Consider the following 22,681-nt stretch of genomic DNA (forward strand, 5'->3'; position numbering starts at 1 on the left):
ATGATGACAATGACAAAAATGGCGATGATGGAGGAGGCGGTCGTTAGGTCTATCCTTATTATAATCTATAAAAGTTATCCTCAAATTCAACAACAAAACCTGTATAAAAGTAGATCAAGGTAACCTGTGCCTTGAGAGATGGCTCGTTGCTTAAGAGCACACCCTGCCCTTCCAGAGGACCTGGGCTCAGTTCTCAGCACCCACGCTGGGCAGCTCACAAACTCCTGTAACTCCAGCACTGAAGAGAATCTCCAGGGGACACTTCTGGCTTTAAGGGGTCTCCGCACTGATGTGCACATACCCACCCATGGACACAACCACTAATTCACATTACTTAAAATAATGTGTGTGTGTTTTTTTTAATTTCCCCAAAAATAAGAAAATTAAAATTAATGCAGACATGCCATGCCACGTTCCCCCATCAGTTTGGTAAAATAAAACAAATGTTGCTGGATTCAAGGAAGTAAGAGAGCAGAGTGGGCCGGATACCCAGAACCACCCAGTGGGTCCTACAAGGAAAGGCATCCCGGCTGCAGCCCGGCCTCAGGGACGCTCTGTGCTTTACATGTTATGGTCCGTGCAGTGGAAAATGACTGTAGGGATGGATGCCAATTTCTTGAAAGGGCTTGTTACTGGGAAAACAACAGGATTTTGTTTTTGTCTTGTGAACGGGGTCCTCGTGTTAAGTTGCCTCCTTAGCTGAGTCTGTTGTTGTACTGATGATGATGACAATGACAAAAATGGCGATGATGGAGGAGGCGGTCGTTAGGTCTATCCTTATTATAACCTATAAAAGTTATCCTCAAATTCAACAACAAAACCAAGTTTCCACATCTGGAAACTTGATGCATCATTTTAAAATATCTGCGTTATAAAAAAAGTAGTTAAAGAAAATATAGGAGTAGCGTTTATGACACTTTTCTCTGTACCATTCTGCATTCAGGTTTTTCAGGGCCATAAAGATTTTGCTATGTACGGATAGCTAGTGCATGGCATTCCACCATCCTTCATGAGTTTCTGGTTTGCATCCTTCTGGCACGAGACCAGTTAGCTTTGGGACACATATGGGTATTCCCAGCACCAACTAGTTCCCTGCCCAGAGCTGATTGCAAACTCTGCAAAAGCCTATGGACCTGGGAATTACAGAAGACATCCATAATCTTTTCCCTAGCCCTCCATGACATTTGACTTAGTTTAAGTCAATTTAAGTCAATCTCTACCAATTTTATTGCCGAGGGAAGTCGAGGCTCCCGACTCAGACTTTATCAGACTCAGCTGGCTACTGAAAGTGGCGTGAGCATCCTGACTACAGATTTTCTATGGCAAAGACTTTACTCTATGGGAGGTAATGAAGGGACTAGAAAGGTTTCACTAGAAAGAAGGCACCCTCTGTGGGATTGGGATTAATAAACCCTTATTCACTGAAATTAAGAAAATAAAAGAGAAGTGAAAACCCCTCTGTGGTTTCAGGAAGCAGGTTGGCTCAGAGGTTAAAGAGCTAAAGTGTCAATCAGAAGCCATGCCTTTTCCTGTGCATCCTGGTTCTTCCATCTCGGGCTGGTTTACTGGGCTGAATTACTTCACCTCTCTGTGTCACTGTTGCTTTCACGGTGAAAGTGAAAATAATAATAGTGCCTATTTTGTTAACAACATAACCTGTGAGAACAGCAATGGCGTCTCATGTATCCGGCGAATGTTAGCTAGTATCATTATTACATCATCTGGAGAACCACTGGAGAAACCAAGGACTTAATAATATCCTTTCCATCTATTGCCTTAAACCATGCGCTCACCTGTCAAGACTGTCAGAAGTGTAGTTGTGTTGGACTTGGGTGAGTCTCCGTTTTACAGTCAGAAAAGTAAAATCGTGTATTTGCCCAAGAACAATGTTATAAATACACACCAGTGACTACAGTTTTTATTATTATTATTATCATTTATACCATGCTTATTCAGCTTTTGGAACATACAGGGCTGGCTGGGTATGACAGGTAAGTTGCCAGTGAAGTAGAGGAGGCAGTCGCTGGGGGTCTGATTGTCTGAAATCCAGACCGCCGTCACAGTGCGCTCTGCAAGCAATAAAGGCTCTGAGGGAACGTGGTACCCAGCCTGTGCAGACATTTTGATGGAAACGCCTTAAGCCTTAACATAGGATGACGCAGAGCTCGGCTTCCCGCCGAATTTACCCTGTTCTGTGGGTGAGGCCTCTCAGTCCCCAGCCACATTCACTTCTCATGTAGCAACTCTGAAAACAAACGCTATAGCATGTTCATTCTGACAAGCCTTTAAGACTGCAGCTGTGCGCTGGGAAGAATTCATTCTCCGGGCTTGCAAGGAGGCTAACTATATCGTTGCTTGTTCCTGGGTCCTAAACAATTTAATTCCTGAGACCCATGTCCAAGAAAAAGAAAAGTGACTCCCACAAGTTTTCTTCTGACCTCCAAACCCATGTCCCAGGTACCCACGTGCACATGCACACACACACACACACACACACACACACACACACACACACACACAAATTAGATAAATGTAATAGTTTTTTTTAAAAATGTTCTTCATTTAGCTGTTTTTAAAGTGAGTTGTTTTAATTTTTTTTAAACAAACATTCCAGTAATTTTTTTCACCTCCTTCAAAAAGGATCCATGTTCTAGCCCTGGAATAAATTCCTTTGTCAAAGTAATAAGAGGGTGATTTCACTGAAGTTTACTTACTAATTTATTCCATAATTTGGGTGTTAATCTTGCTGTCAGATGAATGCAATCAGCTTTTGGACTGGATTTCTTCCTGGAACTAGGGGGTTCTAGCACATTCTCCTGTAATTGCCTCTTGCACACACCCGATGTCTCATTTTCATGTGGGCTCGGCCAAACCCATCACAACCTATAATTAGCAACTAAATAATATTTTTTAAAGAATTGATGCCATGAACAAAAGTGATTTGAGTTTAAAATGTCAGTTTATTTCATTTTGCTTTTTACTCTATGACAGGATCTTACTAATGTGGCATAGACTGATCTTGGAACTCAGCAATCCTCCTGCCTCAACTTCCTGAGTGCTGTGATTGCAGATGAGCCCCAGCATATCCAGAATGGTAGCTTATTGATATGTAAATCAGACAGTTAGCTCTTTAGATGCTTAAGTCTTCCCTAAGGTAGATGGCTGCAGTTGTCTGATGTGGTCAGTGTGACATTGTTGTTTGTGATGACTAGTGTCAGCTCAACAGGATCTAGAACCCTAGGCCTCTGGGGCTGGGTCTGTGGGGGATTGGCTTAATTTGGTTAGTTGATGTGGGAAGGCCTGTTTTAACTGTGGATAGTGCTGTTCCCTTGGCAGGGATCCTGAACTGAATGAATTGGAGAAAGCAAACTGAGGCATAGCGTTCATCATTCTCTTCATCTTGGCCAGCTCCTGCTGCTGTGAGAGAGTGCACCCTTGAACTGTGAGCCAAAATAAACCCTTTCTCCCTTAAGCTGCATCTGTTGAGGTGTTCATCACATCAATAGGAAAAGAAGCGCAGATGTTACCTTGGTCAGATATACCCTTGCAGGTGCTCAGCAGAAAGTCATCTGCTGCTTGCCAGTTGCCATTTTGTGTATCATCGCTCTTAGGTTGAGCTTTTTCACCTTGCCATGGCTATATCCCAGACCTTCTGTATCTGAAGGTAGCGCAGGGAGAGTTTTGGTGTCTTTACAGACTTATTTAGGTCATTCTGAGGCTCAGCTTGAATTAAGAGCCACCTTTGTTGTCTAGATTAAAAGTCATTTGTTAGCTGAAATCTATCTTAACTCTTGAGAGTTACCACAGAGAATGAGGAGACTCACAACCCAGTGGATTAGATCCATGTGGTTTCGTAAGAGACCAGAACTAGGATGGGCTTCCTCGGACGGGCCAGGGTGGCTAGCTAGTTTCTGTTCCTTACGCGAGTCTCTTCACCTCAAGCCCTCATGGTGTCAAATAGCCACTTGATTCTGTATCTACATTCGTTTTTTTTTTTTTTTTTTTTTTTTTTCTCAGCTGGCCAAAGCACATAGCCAGGTGCAGTCCATCCCAAGGACTTAAGTTCACCTGTTCATCCTTCAGTTTCCTAGCCTGAGCCGACTACATTTATCTAAATTTCTCAGGGTCTCTTATTGACCTAGCCTGGGTAATATGTCTACCCAATTGGATAGTGGGATGTGAACTGGCTTCCCCACTCCTAAAACCATCCCCTGAATGTGTGAATACAAATTAAAGACTGTCTAAATATCTCACAATGTATTATACTGCTGTTTTGTTTTATCTTGTTTTATTGTTTTTTATTTTTGAGACAGGATTTCATATAGCCCAGGCTAACCTCAAACTCACTATGTGGAAGAGGTTGGCCTTGAACTCATGATCTTCCTTCTGCTACCTCCTGAGTGCTGGAATTACAAGCATGAACTACCACACCCATTCAAAATGTGTCCTTATACTTTCCATAGTCTCCATTCTTCCCCAGAACTATCTCAAATAACTGTTTCTATTTCTGCCTTGCTGATGATGACATAACTTTGTGTGACAATCCTATTATATTAGAGGGATTTTCTTCCAGATGTTGCTACAAGGATCTTGAAATTGTCTTTCTCTTTCCATGCCCCTTCTTTCTTTTATGTATATGAGAACATCTATATGTGAAAGTCACAGTTTTGGGACATCTGCCCTCCTAGACAGTAAAGTTGAAGAGTGTAAGTAGAGTGGAAATGTCTGAATGCATGGGAATAGCCAATGTCTACACTGCATGTGCCTTAAGGGGACCGAGCTCACTTACCATGGAGATGCTAAGACAGAACTTTATAAAGCTCTTCTGCAGAGAAGGCTGCTGCTTTTATTTGTCCACACAAAGATTCCAAAGGGAAATACTAGTCTGGCAAGATGACGCAGCAAATAAGCAAGCAAGGACCCTTGCCACCGAGCCTGGTAACCAGAATTTGATCCCTCCACATACATAGTGGATGGAAATAGCCAACTGTGAGTTGTCTTCTACACCACACACACGTCAACAGCAAACCGAACTAAGACAGCTAGTATTCAGTAACCTTACTGATAGTATATTCTTAGCATTTTTTTTTAACCAGAAATGACTGGATTTATTCTGATAGAATGAGTTTCTAAGGGAAGTAGATAACCTTTTCTCATTCTCTCCTTTTCCATCTAGCCATATATGGAATGGGACAAAGGAATTACGAACTTGGCTCTCTAAGAGCTCTGATTTGGTAGAGAAAGCAGTCATAAATGTATTAGGCCAGGAAGGACACATTTTGACATAGACTTGGAAGGTACAAGTCCTCATGTGCTCCATCTCATCTTTTAGTAGCAGAGAGGGAAAGCAGGAGTCAGTCAATCAGAATAGCTTAAAATTATGATTTTGCTAATAACTTGGCCCTTCAAGGAAGGCGGGAAGCAAGGCTTTTCATGTAGGGGAAGTGATGTGCCATTGAAGAAGCCGTTGAGATGATATGGGAAGGCAATGCTAAGGTAAAACAATGGTCAGAAATGTATTCCAATTGAAGATGAGCGTATTGATTCAAGGACAAAACAAAACAAAAACCAAAGGGGGCCGGATTTCAGTAAATTGTAATGCACCATGGATAAAATGAATCATAGAGCAGTCAACAAGATGTAGAAGTTAAAGCTGCAAGCGACAGTGGGTAAAATGGTGAAATCGTTCACCAATAAACTGCACAGATGTCATCCATAGAGGAACTGGCAATTCTTAGAACGTGTCTTCAAGTATAATGCAGGAAGTCTTCGTGTATTTTGTGTATACCTAAAAACCTAGTTACTCAGGTTGAAAGAACGGTAGAGCCAATCCTTAAGTAACGTTCGTAAGTCATTTATAATTAATGTTAAAATCAGGTCCCAGGTGCAGTGGCATTTCCTGCCTAGTATAGGTTGGAAAAAGAGGGGTCTGCAGCCAGGGTTGAAGCAATCTGCCGCCCCTTTCTGCTGCACTTCATTCCCTGTTGCCTGATGTCTTGGTCCCTGTTGCTTTGGTTCTCATCTCATCTGCCACTTTTGCATGTGGCAGCAAATCAGCCTCTCTGACTGCTACGCTCAGAGCCTCAGAAAGCACGGGGGCCCTTTCCTCTCTGACATTAAGTCGACACCGTATGTTGGCTCTCAGAATCACTCCTCTGCCTCTGAGGCGTGAAGACAGGGCCTCTCAAGGGTGAGGGCAGTTCTCCCGAGGGAGGGGTCTACCGTCAAAAGTGCGGAAGGGACATGAGTCAAGCGGAAAGAACACCTGTCCGTCCATACGTTACACATAAGCACACAGGTCCCTTTACATCCTGTGGCGAGTGAGGAACTGTCCCTGATGGAAAAGCATTGACGTGCTGTACGCAGTGGTGAGCTGGCGAAGAGCCGCTTGGTCAGGCCTTGTCCTCCACCTGGAGCTTACCAGTTCGGCTAGACTAACTGGCTGGCAAGACCCAGAGACCCTTCTATCTCTGCTTCTATAGTGCTAGGGTTGCAGATACACGCTGCAGAGCCTGGCCTTTTACATGGGCTCTGGGCATTGAACTCTGGTCCTCATGCTTGCATAGCAAACACTTGCACTTGACTGACAGTCGTCTCTCCAGTTCCCAGTTTTTGAGACTTAGAATGCGTTATTGTATTCACGCTAAGAAATCTGCCATTACCCACACTATGCAGTATCCCCCAAAGAAAAGTTATTCCTCGTGTTTAGTTGAAGATCTGGACCTCTATCTCCACATTCCCTCCCTCTGCACGGATAACCACTATTCTGCTTTCAGCTTCTAAGCTCCACACATAAATGTCAACATGCCAAGTCTGTTTTTCTATGCTTTGGCCTATTTAACATGACATTTTCTAGCTCTGTACATTTTGGTACAAAGACAAAATTCCTTTGTTTCTTTTTCTTTTTTTTTAATTCAAACCCAATTTAACTGAACTCTGCATCTTATTCCACAACTTGCTTGTTTCAAATCCCATTAAATCTTTTTCTCCAAACAGCTAGAAGACAATAGGAGAAAATTCTGGAACACTATCCAGTTGGTAAACAGCAGTCCAGTATTTTGAGATACACAAGATATTAGATATCTAACTCAATAGCCCCTCAAACCTCAAGAAAAGGGTTTTGCAAAAATTGTACATTTGTCTTTGAGTATATTTGGAGAATAGAGTAGAATCTAAAAACAGTGATATTCTGTATATTATTCATTTATACCTCCTCTCTTTCCAAAACAGATTTTAGTGGCTTCAGCTTTGACACGGTAATCTCATGTATGACATTTGAAAGCCACAAGGACAGGGAAAAACTCTCCCCCGGTACCCTGAAGCACAGCTTCCTTTGATATAATCAGGAAGGCACAGTCTCCTTTAAAGTTTTGTGTTATTTTAAAACAAAACAAAACAAAAATGTATTCTTTTATTCCTTTGCAGGGTGAGTCTCTCCAGTAGTTATCCAGTCAACCCATCAGAAATGAGCTTAACTCCCTGGTGGCCCTGCCCACCTACTCCTCCCCTAAGCTTCCCTCCTGTTCTGCTGTTTGTCCAGGTTTACACCTTCAGCTTCTCTCACCTGACTAGTTTGACCGGTCAGCTCTGAATTAGCTCGTGCCCTGCCCCTTATCTCTCCCCCCCACCCCCCCCACCCTACCCCACCCCACCCCACCCCCGCTCCAGGACCAAGAGTTCATTCTGACCTAATGGTGTGCTTGTTTCACTCCCATGCTCCTCTTGGTATCTTTTCCTTGTCTCTAGGATTTAGTTGAGACTCTTGAGCATGCTCGCAGGACCCCGAGGATCTGCCAGCAGCTGAGCTGCGTCTCTCTGAATGGCCTCTCCTTTGCCTCATTTCTCTGTCACCTCTGTCCGAACACTGAGCCATTTTCTGTTACTGATCTACTGGTTTGTTACCTTTTCCTACCTCGCCCAGTCCCCAAAGCAGACTCCGTGCTCAAGACTCAGTGACACCTCCTGGGCAGAGCTGTTTTGAAAACCCACTCTCTAAAGATCAGGCTTTCTCTTCCTATGTTTCCCTCTGTTTAGGGGCCTGTAAACTTTTTGTCATAGTATTTTATCTTCATTGGAGTGAATGAACATAGGAACTAAGGCCACACTGTGCTGTTTCTATGCCCTTATAGCATTTCACCTGACACGTTTGCAATACTCTGTAAAGGTTGACAAAACCCAAGTTCATATGCACAGACGAATGATTTCGGACCTTTTGTCAGTAGCATTCTTTCTACTCCCATAATTGTGGAGAAACGGATCAGCTCTTCCCACACAGTGGTTGGAGGTCCTGTGTGTTGCAAAGATCTGGCTTATGAACAGTGGTAGGCTCTCAGCTATTGACAGTAGCATCAGTTCCTTGTAAGGTACAGAAAGGCTTCTTCTTCCATCTTTGGTCCTTACTGTAATACACAGAAAGACTGCATGGGACTCCAAGACTGAGGCCATCTGTGAATTGAGAGGGGGCTTCCAAACTTTAGGAAACCTCATCCTTGGTCTGCTCAACTTTGTACCTTTCCAGGGCACTGGTAAGATAAATGAATCACTCGATGTTCAATCCAGGCTCTGAAAATTGATAGGGCAAGACGGACGTGAAGAATGCTGTACCAAGTGATCACTGCAGAGTCACACCCTGGGAGGCTAGTCAAGAGAAAGTGAAGACATTCCTGAAACACAAGCCATAGCTCTTGCTGTCACTGCAACTCAGATGCCTCCTGTGACAAGTTCTGATGGCAAAGTTATTTAAAAACATAAAATAAAGCAAAAAGCACAGGAGATTTTTTTTTTTTAAAGCCTGCCACAGTAGCAAGTAATGGTTGAAAAAAATACGTCAGAGTTAAGTACAGCAGTGGCCTAAATCAGAGATTGCAGCTGGTGCCTGCCGGGACCAGTATCACAAGATTTTCAAGCCCAGGAAATTGTTTAATAAAAATCAACGTTTCTCACTTGTGGTTCTTTGTGATCTTGGGTGTAAATAGGTTGTGCATGACTTAATGGCCTGCGGGAAAACCTACAAAGGCTCTGTATGTGTGGCTTCTGTATAAACACAAGGGCGTTTAACTCACTGCGCTCCCCTAGGCTTAATGCATAAGGACATAGAAAAGCAAAACTAGAAACCAAAGACTGCCTTTATCTCATAGTAGTGATCTGAGGGACCAGAAAACCTTTCTGTAAAGATCCCAATAAAGATTTTAGGGGTTGCACATCAGATGGCCTTTGAAGAAATTCCTCTCTTCTGCCTCTCTTCTGCACAAAAGCACCCACGGGCTTTTGAGCAGTTAAGCATGGGTGCGTTCCTGTGAAACGTGAAGGCCGAGAGCTTGAATCTCACGCAGTCCCCACATGTCACAAATGTGTTTCTTTTGTCTTAAAGAAAAATCGTTAAAAAAAAAATGCTTAGCTGGGTGAGCCATATAAAAACAGGAGACAAGCCTCCACACATAGATCAGCTGAACACTGGATAGTTGTCATTATTGTCCCTATAAAGCCTTGATCTTAGTCTGTTTAAAGCTGGCCATCACCGCCACATACACACACCACCCCCTGACAAAAAAAAAAAAAAAAAAAAAAAGCTGTTTTATCCTGGGTGGAAGCTAAGGGAATTCCTCTTTTCCCCGTTCTGAAGCTGGTGAGTACCCTGCATGAACATGGCAAAGCCAAATTGTTCACCTTGGGTTTTCCAAACCCTCAGAGACTAGTCTACATTTCAGACAGCCTGGGTGATGAGTGAGCCCCTTGTGTTTCCCACAAGGAACCCTATCCCTTAAGCATCTGTGTCCCAGTCACATTTATGCATAGAAAGGCTAAGTGAAATCTATTAATATCCTAGCTAGAAAGAAAACTATAAAATTACACATATATGCAAGCGTGCGTGTATTCTGCAATTCAAAATGTAGTCAGCAGAAAAGGCTTGCACGCCGTTGCATGGGAGGAAACCGGTGTCTTTGAAATAAAATACCCTGCCATTGGCAGATCCAGGCTTGAAACCCGGCTGCAGCTTTTAGCTTCCACCACGTGTTTACATTGGAAATCTCTCTGTGCACATATAGAGTTTGTTCTCTTATGAAATCATGTCTCTAGGGAAGGATAATTTAAAGCCATTTCCGTTTGTTATGTCTGAGCTGAGCTAGACTATTAGGGCTTGTTAACGCTGGATAAACTTGAGCCCTATAACTGCCTTCATCTGCAGATTATAGAATCTGTCCAACAAATTGCATTCTGATGTTCTCAGAATGATGGCTCAGCAAGCAGGGGTCTTTTAATTTATATTCTATCACCACAACTGTCTTAGGAGCCGTGATCCTGACTTTTCATGCTCACTTGGTGTAGCAGAGATGATCTGTCAGAGGGCCGAATCCAGCGGTGATCGAGATACTGAACTCCATATGCATGCTTCTATAGCAGAGCAGGCAATAGCTGGCAGCAGAAAATTGCTGGCGAAGCATCTGTCTTCAGCGTGTCTCCCTTCCCCCCAGGTCACAGCATAAATCAATGCTAGGTCCACCGAAATAGCGTGTGTGGTCTGCACTTAGAAATTTCATTGGAAAATTATATTGTGGCAACCATGAGACAGAGGGATAAACTACAATAAGTTTCTCTCAGCTAGTGTTTAAGTAAACAGAGCTAAGTGAAGATAGACAGTTGCCCTGACTTAGTGAAGGGGAGGTGGTGGCTGACCCAGGACGTTCAACTCCCTCCACCTCCATTCATCAAACCCACCGAGCTCGCTTGCTGTGACGCTTACGCTGAAGGCTAGAGCTTACTGCCACTCTCTGTTTCACGGACCGAGATGATCCAGAATGAAAACTACCATCAGTCTGACTTTGTTTGTGAAAGAACCTACCAGAATTTCTGGCACAGTTTTAGGGAAGTCGTGGGTGGGGTGACATAGGAGTGGTGCGCCAAGGGAATGTGTCAGCCCCCAGCTCCAGAGAAGGAATCTTTTCCTTATGGTTCCACTAAATTCAGTTTTAAAATAACTGAGGGAAGGTGCTGTTCCGGGCCCTCGTGTTGGTGGTCTAGCTGGCGGTGGGATGCGGAGATGGACAAGACGTGGACCATGCTGAAAGGCAACTGTGTGTTTAAGGCACCGCGGTCTAGACCAGACCCAAAGAACGTCCGAAATGGAGGACAGGCATGAAGGAGTGGCATTTGGAGTGGGAATAGAGTTTTAACTCATAAGGGAAAGAATCCGCTACACTAAGGGAACAAAAGCGCAAACACTAGAAAACTACAGAATATGTGTGTGGGGAATAACTCCTGTCCCTCCTTCGTCCTTTGCTTGTACGAGTTAATGAATGCCTGAGGTGAACCAGACAAACGGGGCCTCTACCCGCACGAAGCTTATAGCCTGGAGGAGGAGTAAACATGAGTCAAAGGACCCTCGCCTCTACCTCAAAGGAGGTGGATACACTGAGGGGACCAAGAGCTCTGCGAGAAAGTCAGACACACTTCACGGGGCCTTCCCTAAGGAAGGGGAGTAGGCAATGGTGAGAACATTCCGCGTACACGTGTGTAAGAGGCTAAAAGAAAGTGAGGTCATGTGATGTGCACAGAGGGACTGGAGTCAGGGGGCAGTCCGTGGTGGAGTGCTGTCTTCACTCAAAAGCAAATGGAAACTGTTGACCTGTTTCCAGCACCAAAAGGGATTAGATGAGATGTGCTTGTTGGAAAGAGAAGGGATTAGATTGGTAAGTAAGGGAGAGCCCTGGGAAGCAGATGTAGTTGTCCAGGTAGGTGATGCTATTTGCACTGAGGTGTTGTGGGGAATCATGGCTTGGAGTGTACCTCAGTAGTAGAGCCTTTGTCTGGCATATTCAGGGCCCTTTGTTCCAAAATGTGCAGGGGTCGGGGAGGGACTATGGAGAAGTGCAGGGAGTGAATTCATAGTCTGATCATTGCCTTGTCCTTGGGGTTGTTGTCTGAAGTAACTTTCTGATGGTATAGTAGAGAGGTCTGGGCATGTGAGAATCACGTTTCCCTTTGGGGACTATTGAGCCATGAGAATAGATAAGTAAATATTAACTGAGCAGCTGATAGAATTAGTTAATGGATGAGCCCAGGGTATACATACTACACTAACCTCCTGTGCTCCTGTGACGATAATATAGTGTGTGTGTGTAAAAGTGTAAGAGGGAGAGAGAAAGAGAGAGAGAGAGAGATCCTCTCTTATCACCATTTCCACAAAACAAACTAACTAAATAAAACTAATGCAGGGCTGATGACTTCCTGACCATGAGAGTACATATAAAAATATTAGGAAAAGGAGCTATCTCATAATCACCATGGTCCTTACTGCTTATGGTTTTAAATATTGATGATGTCCTAATATAAGAAATTTTCATATCACTGAAGTTTGAGGCCAGGCTGGGCTACATTGCAAGACCCTGCTTTAAAAAAAATAGAGAAAGAAGAGAACAGTTCCACATGAGTGCTTCTGGCACTTACGAATTCTGGTAAAATGAACTCTTTGACTGAGGGACCATGATGGGCTCAGTGAAGAGTATATTGTCTTTGTGGAGTGTAGACAGCCATCCAATGGACCCTGCTCAGGGATGGTAGAGCTGGCTTTTTTTTATTTTATAGATTTATTATTCTCTCACCTATTACGTCCTGACTGCAGTTTCCCCCTCCTCCTCACCCCTAAGCCCCGCCCCCTCCACTCCTCCTCCTCTTCTCTTCAGAAAAGGGCGAGCCTCCCAGGGACAGCAACCAAACATGGCATAGCAAGTTGCAGTAAGACTAGGCACCTCCCCTCACACTAAGGCCGGGCAAGGCAACCCAGTATGAGGCACAGGGTCCTGAAAGCAAGCAAGAGTCAGAGACAGCCCTACTCCCACTCTCAGGACTGACCAAGGAAGACCAAGCTACACAACTGTAACATAGATGCAGAGTGGAGGGACTGTAGCCATCCCAGCCCTGGCGAACATGGCTCTGGCAGGCCTTGCTCTTCTCCCCTTCCCTCTGCCTCGCTAAAAACCATTCGATTATATTCCTAAAGCTAACCAGCAAGCTCTGTTCTCTTATTTGACCATTTCCTCCTCCTGAGGCTTACTACCAAGGTCCAGTTATCAAAGTATTGAAGTCCGGCAATCAAGAGCCCCCTTTGGCTCACCTAGTTAATATGCCTAATTAAAATTAAACACCTCATCCTAACACAGGGTTCCCCCCTTTTACCTTTATAATCCACCATTTGTCTGTGGGCCCTGCCTGTTTCCTCTCTATCCAGAGGCAGTCCTTCCCCATCTCTCTTGTCCCCTTTCCCTTCTCCCTCATCCTCTATCTCCTGTGTTTGTCTCTTATGCCCTTCCCTTTGTCCCTCTGGGGCAAATAAATCTCCTTTATGCTGAGAACTTGGTCTTTGGGTCCTGAGCCCATACCAATGTCTTACACAGAGGGCCATGCAGGCTCTCTGGTTGTCAGTTCAGTGTCTGTGCGTCCCTATGAGCCCCTGTTATTTGGTTCTGTGGGTTCGCTTGACCCCTCTGACTCCTATAATCCTTCTTCCCCTTCTTCAGCAGGGTTCCCCAAGCTCAGCCTAATGTTTGGATGTTTGGGTGTAGGTCTCTGAATCTGTTTCCATCAGTTGTTGGATGAAACCTATCTGATGACAATTGGGCAAATGATATATATCCCTGAATTAGTTACATTTCTCATTGCTGTTACAAAGTATCTGACCAAAAGCAACTTAAGATAGGAAGAAATTATTTGGGCTTTTCGTTGGGGGTACAGTCCATCATAAAACGGCGGGAGTGACTCATGGATCTGTCAGCAGAAGCATCAGGCTGCTTGCTCATATCTCAGTGGACCAGAAAGCAAAGTGAAAGAGACCAGGGTTGGAAGTGGGGCCTCACTGTAACCTTAGGACAACCCACTCCCAGTGACCCACTTCCTCCAGCAAAGACTGACCTGCTAAAGGTCCCGTAATTTCTAAAACCAGCCTCACTGTCAGGGACCCAGTGCTCAAAGACAAAAATAAGTCTTTAAGGGACGTTTCACATCCAAACCATAACTTTCCGTAGACTCACGGCCATCTCATAATGCAAAATGGCTTCAGTCCAGCATAAAAGATCTTGACATCATGCAGTAGCAACACTTTTTTTTTTTAAGTGTCCAGAGTCTCTCCTGAGACCTGAGGCCATGTCTTAAATTAATTCCTGTTTATTTCCAACATCCTACGATACAGAGTTAATGAACTTTCCCATTTCAAAGGGCGGAATTCGGGCTTAGAAGGGAAGAGCTGACCAAAGCAAGATGAACTCAGTGGGGGTGAGGGGGCAGGGGAAGGACACTAAATCCCGCAGCCCCACAGCCAGCATCCCCTACTCATGGTGGATTTATCTGGCCTCCAACAGGCCTGGGCAGCCCCATCCTTACACCACTAATGCCTGAAGCACTCTTGGCCTCTCTTAAGCTGCCTCCACCGGTATCTGTAGCTTTCCTTGGAGGACATACCACAGTTCTGGCATCTTCAATGTTTCGGGTCTTCACTGCAACTTGGGCTTCCCCTTGCACAGCTTCATGCACAGCCCACTCAACGGATGGTGCTGGGAACCCAACCCTGCTACATGTGCCTGGCTTCTGTGGCTTTCTGGAACCTCGGTCTAAGCCTGCACAACCCTGTCACCCTTTCATTTTGTATTTCCTCAAAACCAGAACTTTGTGGGTGATGCCAAGTTCTGCTTCCAGCTTGAGATAGAGTCGGACCCCATCTGCCCACAGGTGCAACAACCTTCAAGTAACCAGGAGGGTGAAGCTGTGAAAGCATTACCTTGGTCAGTCCTTGTTAGAGCACTCACTGAGTGTTCCACTCAGTTCAGACACTTTTCTCTCTTTTTGGCACTGTGTGTGTATATGTGTGTGCGGGCAGGCGTGTGTGCGGGCAGGCGTGTGTGCATGTATGTGGTTTTTCAAGACAGGGTTTCTCTACAGAGTGAGCCTGGACTAGCTCTGTAGACCAGGCTGGCCCAAATCAGAGGTCCACCTACCTCTGCCTCCCAGAATGCTGGCAATACAGGCTTGCACCACTGTCACCGGCTGGCGTTCTCAATTTAAATGAAGGTTTTCCAATTACATTTGCACTGTTACACACTGGACCTTTCACTGAGGGAAGCCTGGTGGGGCTGTGGCCCTCAAGGTATCATTCCACTAGTTCCAGTGCACGGGGTAGAATCTGCGTTCCTCCTTCCTCCTCCATGTCTTTTTTATTTTATTTATTTATTTTTTTGAAATGTGTGTGACCAGGGTGTGCTGTGTGGGCGCACCTACACACACATGCATAGAGCAGAGGACAGCCCTGGGAGTTGTTCCTTAGGGACAGTCCACCGTGTTCTGTATTGTTTTGCTTTATTTTGAAACGAGGTCTCTCTGGAGCCCATCAAGTAGACCGGCCCGGCAGGCCAGTTAGCTCCAGGGATCCACCTGTCTCTGCCTCCTCAGTGTTCGGATTGACAAGGGTGCGCTGTCAGGTCTGGCTTTGATTGTTTTAATGTGGATTCTGAGGATGAAAATCGGGTCTTTTGCTTGCAAGCCACTCTAGTGCTGGGCCACCAGGCCCTTCTGGTTTCTTCTTAGTTGCACTATTCTCTTAAACAACATTAGCTGCTTTTTCAGCACCTGTCCTATCTGTAGTTTTAATTGCGTTCACAAGCTTTTCCTTATTAAGCCATACATTGTTCACAACTTTTGTTTCTGCTTTTTGCTTCGAATTCTCTCTGTAAACCTGACTTAAAGACAGGAACAGGAGCTGCACCATAGCCAAAGGGCAGCACCTTTTTTCCCACCAGCTCTGGAGAGATGGCTCAGGGGTTAAGAGCACTGTCAGCTCTTCCAGAGGTCCTGAGTTCAATTCCCGGCAACCACATGGTGACGCACAACCGTCTATACTGAGATCTGATGCCCTCTTCTGGCGTGCAGGTGTACATGCAGATAGAGCAAGCACTCATGTGTAAGATAAATAAATAAATAAATTCCTCCCACCAACAAGTTAGCCCGTTACTAAAACAAACAAACAAAAAGAACTTTGTATTGATTCTTTGTGAGTTTCACATCATGCACCTCAGTCCATCTCCTCATATCTGCCCATCGCCCTTGCAGCCTCCCCCCAAAACAAAACACAAACAACCAAACAAAAAGCATAGAAAGCATCTCGTCACGGAAGCTGTGGTGTGTTGGTGTCCCCTAGTGTACCCCTCCATGCACACATCTTTAGTTGCAAATGTTCATTGCAATGAGTCATTGGTCCCATTCGAGGCCTCTGGCTTCTGAGACACCATCAATACTAGGTCCTCATCAGGACTCCTCCCAGTTATCCTGTGTCATGGAGACCCTGCAGCTTTGAAACACCGAGACACGTCCCAACCATTTGCAGATAGATGATGCAGATTCTGGGATGGGCCAGTCTAGAGCCCTGGATCTCAGCCTGGATGATAGCTGAGCTGGTCAGCCTGCTGACTCTCTCGTGCATACTACCGGGGCAAGCTCTCTAGCAGCTCCGGCTAGGACACCCTGTGCTGCCGTTGGCAGGGGGCAGGGTCATCTCGCATGCCCTCTAGCTGGCTCACCAGCACCCAGGCCTCCAGAGCCAGCTTCACTATGCCTCCCAGTCAAGATTCAGGGCCCACTCTCCCAAATGCTGCAGACTGTGAGGGGCTGGGACAGCTCTCTTGCTCTCAGAACTTGGAACAGGCTCCCCTGTGCTCTTGCCATCAGGACCAGCTCCAATGTGTTACCCAGGTAAGGTGCAGGGCCCTCTCTGTTACAGCCAGCGAGAGAACAGGGCTAGCTTCCCTGCTCTCATGACCCCAGGGTTAGCACTCCTCGCTACTTCAGGTAGGGAGAGAGGTAGGGAGAGGGCATCACTCCTATACCCATACTACCTCACAGCAGACAAGTGGCAGGGCTAACTCCCCCATGCTGTAGCCTTCAGGGCTCACCTGTACCCCTACCACCAGGGTCAACTCTGCCGTGCTGTCCAGGCAAGGTACAGGCCCTGCTCTCCCGAGTGCTGCAGCTGGTGAGGGGCAGGAGCTCTCCTGAGCTCATGACCCTTTGGGTAGCTTTTCTGATTGCTCAGAGGTGGGAGAGGGGGCTGTCATCACTTTTCTTCTCTTAACTCTTTGTATTCTCTTTAACAAATATGAATGCATATTTATCAAGTGCCCCGTTAGCTTCAGTATCTTCAAAGTAATATGGACATTTAAAAATTAATCTTAATATTGTCCGAGACTCAGATATCTTGCCCAAAAGGCTTAGCTCTTCATTTTGTTACCAGTTCTGGTGTGAATCTGAGAACACAAGAAAGTGAAGTGGCACTTGGGCCGTAGGTCTATTCCATTCTCTAATGTAATCTAGTCCTCTGTCTCCTGGGCATTTTATCTACCCTCTCCTGTTCCCAACATTAACAAACTCTCTGATTTCAACTGGCCATGGTTGTCATCCTGGTTCTCTCAGAATCAGACAGGTTTGCTGTTGAGATAGGAGTTTGAGTTGCTATTATTTTTTTAATCCCAGTAAAAATAGACCAATTTTTATTGTTTTCTAATTAGGAAAAAAAATCACTGGGAAGGGAAAGAATATGATCAAGATATATTTGAAGTTAAAACTGTTTTAAATGATAAGAAATAGAATAAAAAGAAATGTTAACGGTTTTTAAATGCTGGGGAAAAACCCCTAAATGTATAATGGAAAATTCAATTAAGGTGATTCTCCTGAGGAAACAAGAGTTTGGTTAGCACATGTACATCTTATAGTCACACATGCCACCATCAGAAAACAAAGTCGCAATGAACTGACTGTTTGTGACTTTTTTTTTCTTTTTTACTGTGCAGGTCTGTTGTGAACAGCTCATGTCTATAAGTAACATCATCAACTCTGTTGGCAAAGGATAATATTCCACTAAAAAGCTGTGCCATAATCTATGTACATTCCCCAATTGTTGGTCATTTCATTTTACCAATTTTTACTATCATAAAAAAAAATTTATAATGACCGTTTTGTTGTTTTTGTTTTTCTTTTGCTTTCTGAGACAGGGTTTCTCTGAGTGTAGCTCTGGCTGTTCTGGAATCACTGTAGACCAGGCTGGCCTTGAACTCACAGAGATCCACCTTCCTCTGCCTCTTGAGTGCTGGAATTAAAGGCCTGCATAACAACTGCCCAGCCACGATCATTCTTTCATATCCGCATTTCTGTACTTGTCTAACCGTGTCCTTAGGATGTATCCCTAAGTAGTCTCAGTGGATCCTCTACCTGTTTCCATATTCACATGTCAACCTGCCTGCTGGCAGCATAGCATTTGCATGACAGTCAGGAGTGCCTGTGACTTCTTGGTCACACACACCCTTTCTGTACTGGTACTTGTTTCTCAGACTCTGCAACTCTTCTAAGTGAAAGCGACGTCTTACCGGCTTCGTGTTTGCTTTGCTTTGATTGATTGCTGGAGGTAATGTGTGTCTTTTTAGAAAAATATTTATTGTCCATTTGTATTTCTCTTGTGGTGACTTGCTTGTTTGGACCTGTCTGAACACTCTCTGAGGGCTATGGTCTGCTTGGTCTGTGGAATGCAGGATCTGGCCTATAAATTACTCTTCAGTTAGATTATGTGATACGCCAACCTGTGATAAAGAAAATACTGCAAATCATCGGAAAGTAATTTGAAGATACTGTTTCATGATTAAGTATTCCGTGGAGCTAACAAATGAAGAAACTCGTAATCCCTGTTAAAGGTGTGTCAATCCTAGACAGGATGGGGCTCAGCTGGAAGTCCCCCATTTTGTAGTTCAAGCAAGTACCGGCAGAAATGCTAAAAACACCTCCCAGATCCACCCTGCCAGGGGAGGCTAGGCTAGGCTAGGCTCCTGCAGCCCACCCCACCTGCCTGAAGCTGCCTCTCCAGATGAAATGTTTACTGCCGGCTTCTTCCACCTCCCCCAGAACCACAGAGGGAAGAAAGGAAAGCAGACCCCATCCAGAGGAACCGGCAGAGCTGTTGGAGGTGGGGAATTGGCTACTCCAGAAGGCAGTGGAGAGGAAAGTACAGAGGACGTAAAGCGCACCTCGCTTTAATCCCTTCCGTCTGTCCAGAGCTCCCAGAGAGCTCGTAAAGTCTCCCTTTTCTGGGTGATCAGATTCCTTTAGCTCGGGGCAGGCAGGGTTTTGTTGTTGAAGGAGAGGGCTCAGAGAGATGGGGCGAGGAGAAAGGCCGTCACTGGGGAATGAAATCTCTGGAGTTCAAGGTACTGAACTGTAAATACAAACAGCTGTGGAGGGAGGGGCCGGGCAGGCCCACCGGCCCAGGCAGGCACCTCTGGTCAACCTAGAGATGTGAGGCTTCACCTCTGCGTCCCCTTGGCGGGCTCAAGGGATTATTTTTGAATGCTGCTGGCAAAAATGAGTGTGGTGGGTGGTGTGTTTTCTCTCTGAAAAAAGTGGTTGTTCTGTGCCAGTGTTTAGAAGCTGGGGCTGTCCATTCTTTTTGTTTGAAATAAAGACTAAAGACCAGTCCTTTCAGACAGTGGAAAAAGGAAAAAGGAGAGGGAAAAAAAATCTCCAGTCTGTCTTTGTTGTGAGTCCTTTTTTGCGTGTTTGCTTTTGACTTTTTGCAGTGTTTGCAGGGCGGGGGTGGGGGGAACCTGGGCGTACTCCATCTGGGCTGAGCTCCTGGGTCCCCAACAGCAAACACTTGAAACAATCCAAACAGTTTATTTGGCAGTTTCAAGAAGAATCTCCTGAAGTGTGTCTAGTCTCTGCTGCCTTTGAACTGCTGGCAAAGGCAGACATAGCTTGTGTCCCTTCCCCGCCCACACTAAACACACACACTCCCCCAGTCAACAGCCCTTCCAGGCCTCCTCTTGCTGCTCAGGCCTCCTGGCTGGCCCATGCTGCTTCCCACTTCACTCCTGCAAAGCTTTTCCCACCTTCCTGGGGAAGCCATCCTCACTATCAAATTAGGTTGTTTTAAGTGCATGGTATCCTCAGAGAAGACACAGTACCATGATTTTTGTTTCTCCCTTTCATTGGCTGAAGTCCAGTCCGGAAAGTAGAGCCAACCATGGCTGTCCAGCCTGTGGGGGCAGTGGCAGTCATGATGATGCCATTGTTATTCCGTGTGTTGGGCACTATGCTCTGTTTTTGTAAGCACAGTCTGCAGCCTTCCCACCAACACCATGGTCATAGGTGGCACCTCCATTTACAGATGAAACTGAAGCTTAAATGTCCAGAACTGAGCTCACATAACTAATAAGTGGCTAGATCAAAGTTGACACCCAGAGCTTGCTTATCTTCATTCATTCATTCTCTCTCTCTCTTCTCTCTCTCTCTCTCTCTCTCTCTCTCTCTCTCACACACACAGAGCCATACTCATCCTCATTTAACTGGAATAGGGGTAAGGTGGAGAAGAGAGATTATGTGTGTCGTATCTTCTTACCTTGATCTGGTTCTTGTTCCTTCACTGTCTTTATAGTTACTTCCAGAGACATTAAGCTAACCAGAATGATCTCTGCTTTTGTAAGTTCACAGTAATCAAATGTCATCCATACTCTATGCCTTAAAGAGAGCTCCTAAGAAGATGACTGCAAATGGTGCCTCATAGAATACATTAAAAAAAAAGAAAAAAAACAACACAGAAATGTCAGCTTTTATCATTTTTATTAATCCTTTTATCGTTTTATTAATCCCCCAGTCATTCCCACAGCAACCTGTTTCTGGTGAGGAAGTGGAGGCACGCAGAGTAGATGCAGGAAATTGGGTTCATGTTTCTGGCATACATGTTTTACGGTCACACCGTGAAAAGTGTGATGGAAATGTAACATATATAGTTCCCTTTTCATCGTGGCCTCCAGTAGGAGTTTTCAGGGAATGCGTGTGCGTGAGGGCGGATGCCTGTGGGATCTTGCACCGTCCCAGGCACTGCTGAGAGGGGCGGCAGCCAGGAGTTTGTGCTCTGATAAGCAACTCAAAATGGGCAACCCCACCAAACCCACCTTCTCTCAAACTAAGTATTTCCCAGTTGCCAACCGGGTATAAAAACCTACATTACCATAGTCGAGGCTGTTGCTGAAAGAAAGTTTTTTTAGTACCAAACAGTTTTTCCCACTCAGCAAACTTAGCACTTTTGTTGCTCTCGACACTTCGGAACACATTTCCATGTTTCATAGAGGCCAAAACAAACTCTACAAATGAACCAAATGTTTCCAACTCTCAATACTTAGGAAACTGGGTATTGTACATAGAGCAAATGTTTGATGAAGGAACACAAGTAATTCAATAGTTAGGAAAAATGTGTAAACCTGTGCAATATGCATGCATATAAGAATTTCACATGTAAACTGCACATGTGTTACTATATGTGCAATTGTTTTTTTTATTTGTTTGCACATTCTGGGTTAGGGCAAGAACAGAAAGACAAGTATCTTCAGCCATCAGACTGCTGTACCTCCCTCAACTGTGTGTACTCTGGCTTCCCCTAGTTTTGTCCTTCAGTCTGTGGCTGATACCACCTTGTGGTTCAAGCTGTAGGACTAGAGCTACTGTCCCCTTCCCCCTCCCGTAAGTAAAATGTGATACTCAACTACAGTTTCTCCCATGAGAGAGCCCTCAGGGTACATACATGAACCACTGAGTCTATGTGCCCTGGTGTGAACTGGGAATCTCAGGTATTGCCCTGCTTCACAGACACACATGGAGAAGACACAGATTGCATAGTAGTTAGAACCCATAACTGAGACTTGTACCTGGGAAGGCACACATCTGCCCAGCTTGCATGCTTGCTTTTCCATATGCATTTCAAGGGAAAGCAAGGCCATACCAGGCTGCCTTCTCTCACTGGTACCCTGTGTGGCAAAGCCAAGGTCTGCTGAATATTTATTTTATCTTTGCTTTGCCATCATCCCTCCTCTTCCGTCTTCATCGGCTCTCTCTCCCTACTCCCATCTTCCTAATCCCTGGATTGCCCTTGTTTATATACCCCTAAACCATCCCGGTCAACCCCCTCATCCTTTCCCATTGCTCACAACTGCTCTCCCTGGCCTCAGAGGAGCCTTCTCCTGACTCCGGACGCGCATGAAACAGAGGGCGACACAGGCAGCCACCAGGCATTTTGTGGGGAGGACCAACTAGAGGCCAGAATGTCCAGGGGGAGCAGCAGGACATCCAGAGGGACGCTTTGCTGCTGAAGAGGAGAGCCTAATCCCGTTACAGGCGGGGTGGAGACTCCTGGGGCCCCCCCGCAAGCCTCCTTCCCGCTGTGCCTGGAGGGCTATCATTGGAGAACAGCAGGGCTGTGGAGGGCCCTGCTAGCCAGCAGCCCCTCCCCCCACCCTTCAGCCCCCTAGATTCCCTTTTCTTTTGCAGTGACACACACTGCAGTGCCTCTGAGGTCATTTGTTTCCCACAGCCTCACAGGGCGCTGTGGCAACAAGGGGGACAATGATCTCTCACAGGAATGATGGGAGGCCTTGTTTTGCCTTAAATAAGCCCCTTCAAGGGAGCAGTAAGGTCTGTTGTGTGTGTGGTTTGTTTTTTCAGAAAATCCTCTAGCCCATAGTTCCAGTGTGAAGTACTCAGGCAACTTCAATTGAGGACATAAAGAATCCAATGTGTGTGAGAGAGGGTTTAATTTTATTTTTATTGCCGCTTTGAGACCAGAACTGTGTTTTCCCTTCTCTCACTTACCCTTTTCGCACTCATG

At 45.4% G+C, this 22,681-nt stretch overlaps 1 protein-coding gene across 2 annotated transcripts in view; it reads left to right on the forward strand.

Moving 5' to 3' along the window:
- Positions 1–22,681, forward strand: part of Rad51b (RAD51 paralog B) — a 523,994-nt gene that overhangs the window by 396,802 nt on the left and 104,511 nt on the right. The gene's annotated exons all lie outside the window — the stretch shown is intronic.

This window comes from Meriones unguiculatus, chromosome 7 (genome assembly GCF_030254825.1).
Source record: "Meriones unguiculatus strain TT.TT164.6M chromosome 7, Bangor_MerUng_6.1, whole genome shotgun sequence".
NCBI lineage: Eukaryota > Metazoa > Chordata > Mammalia > Rodentia > Muridae > Meriones > Meriones unguiculatus.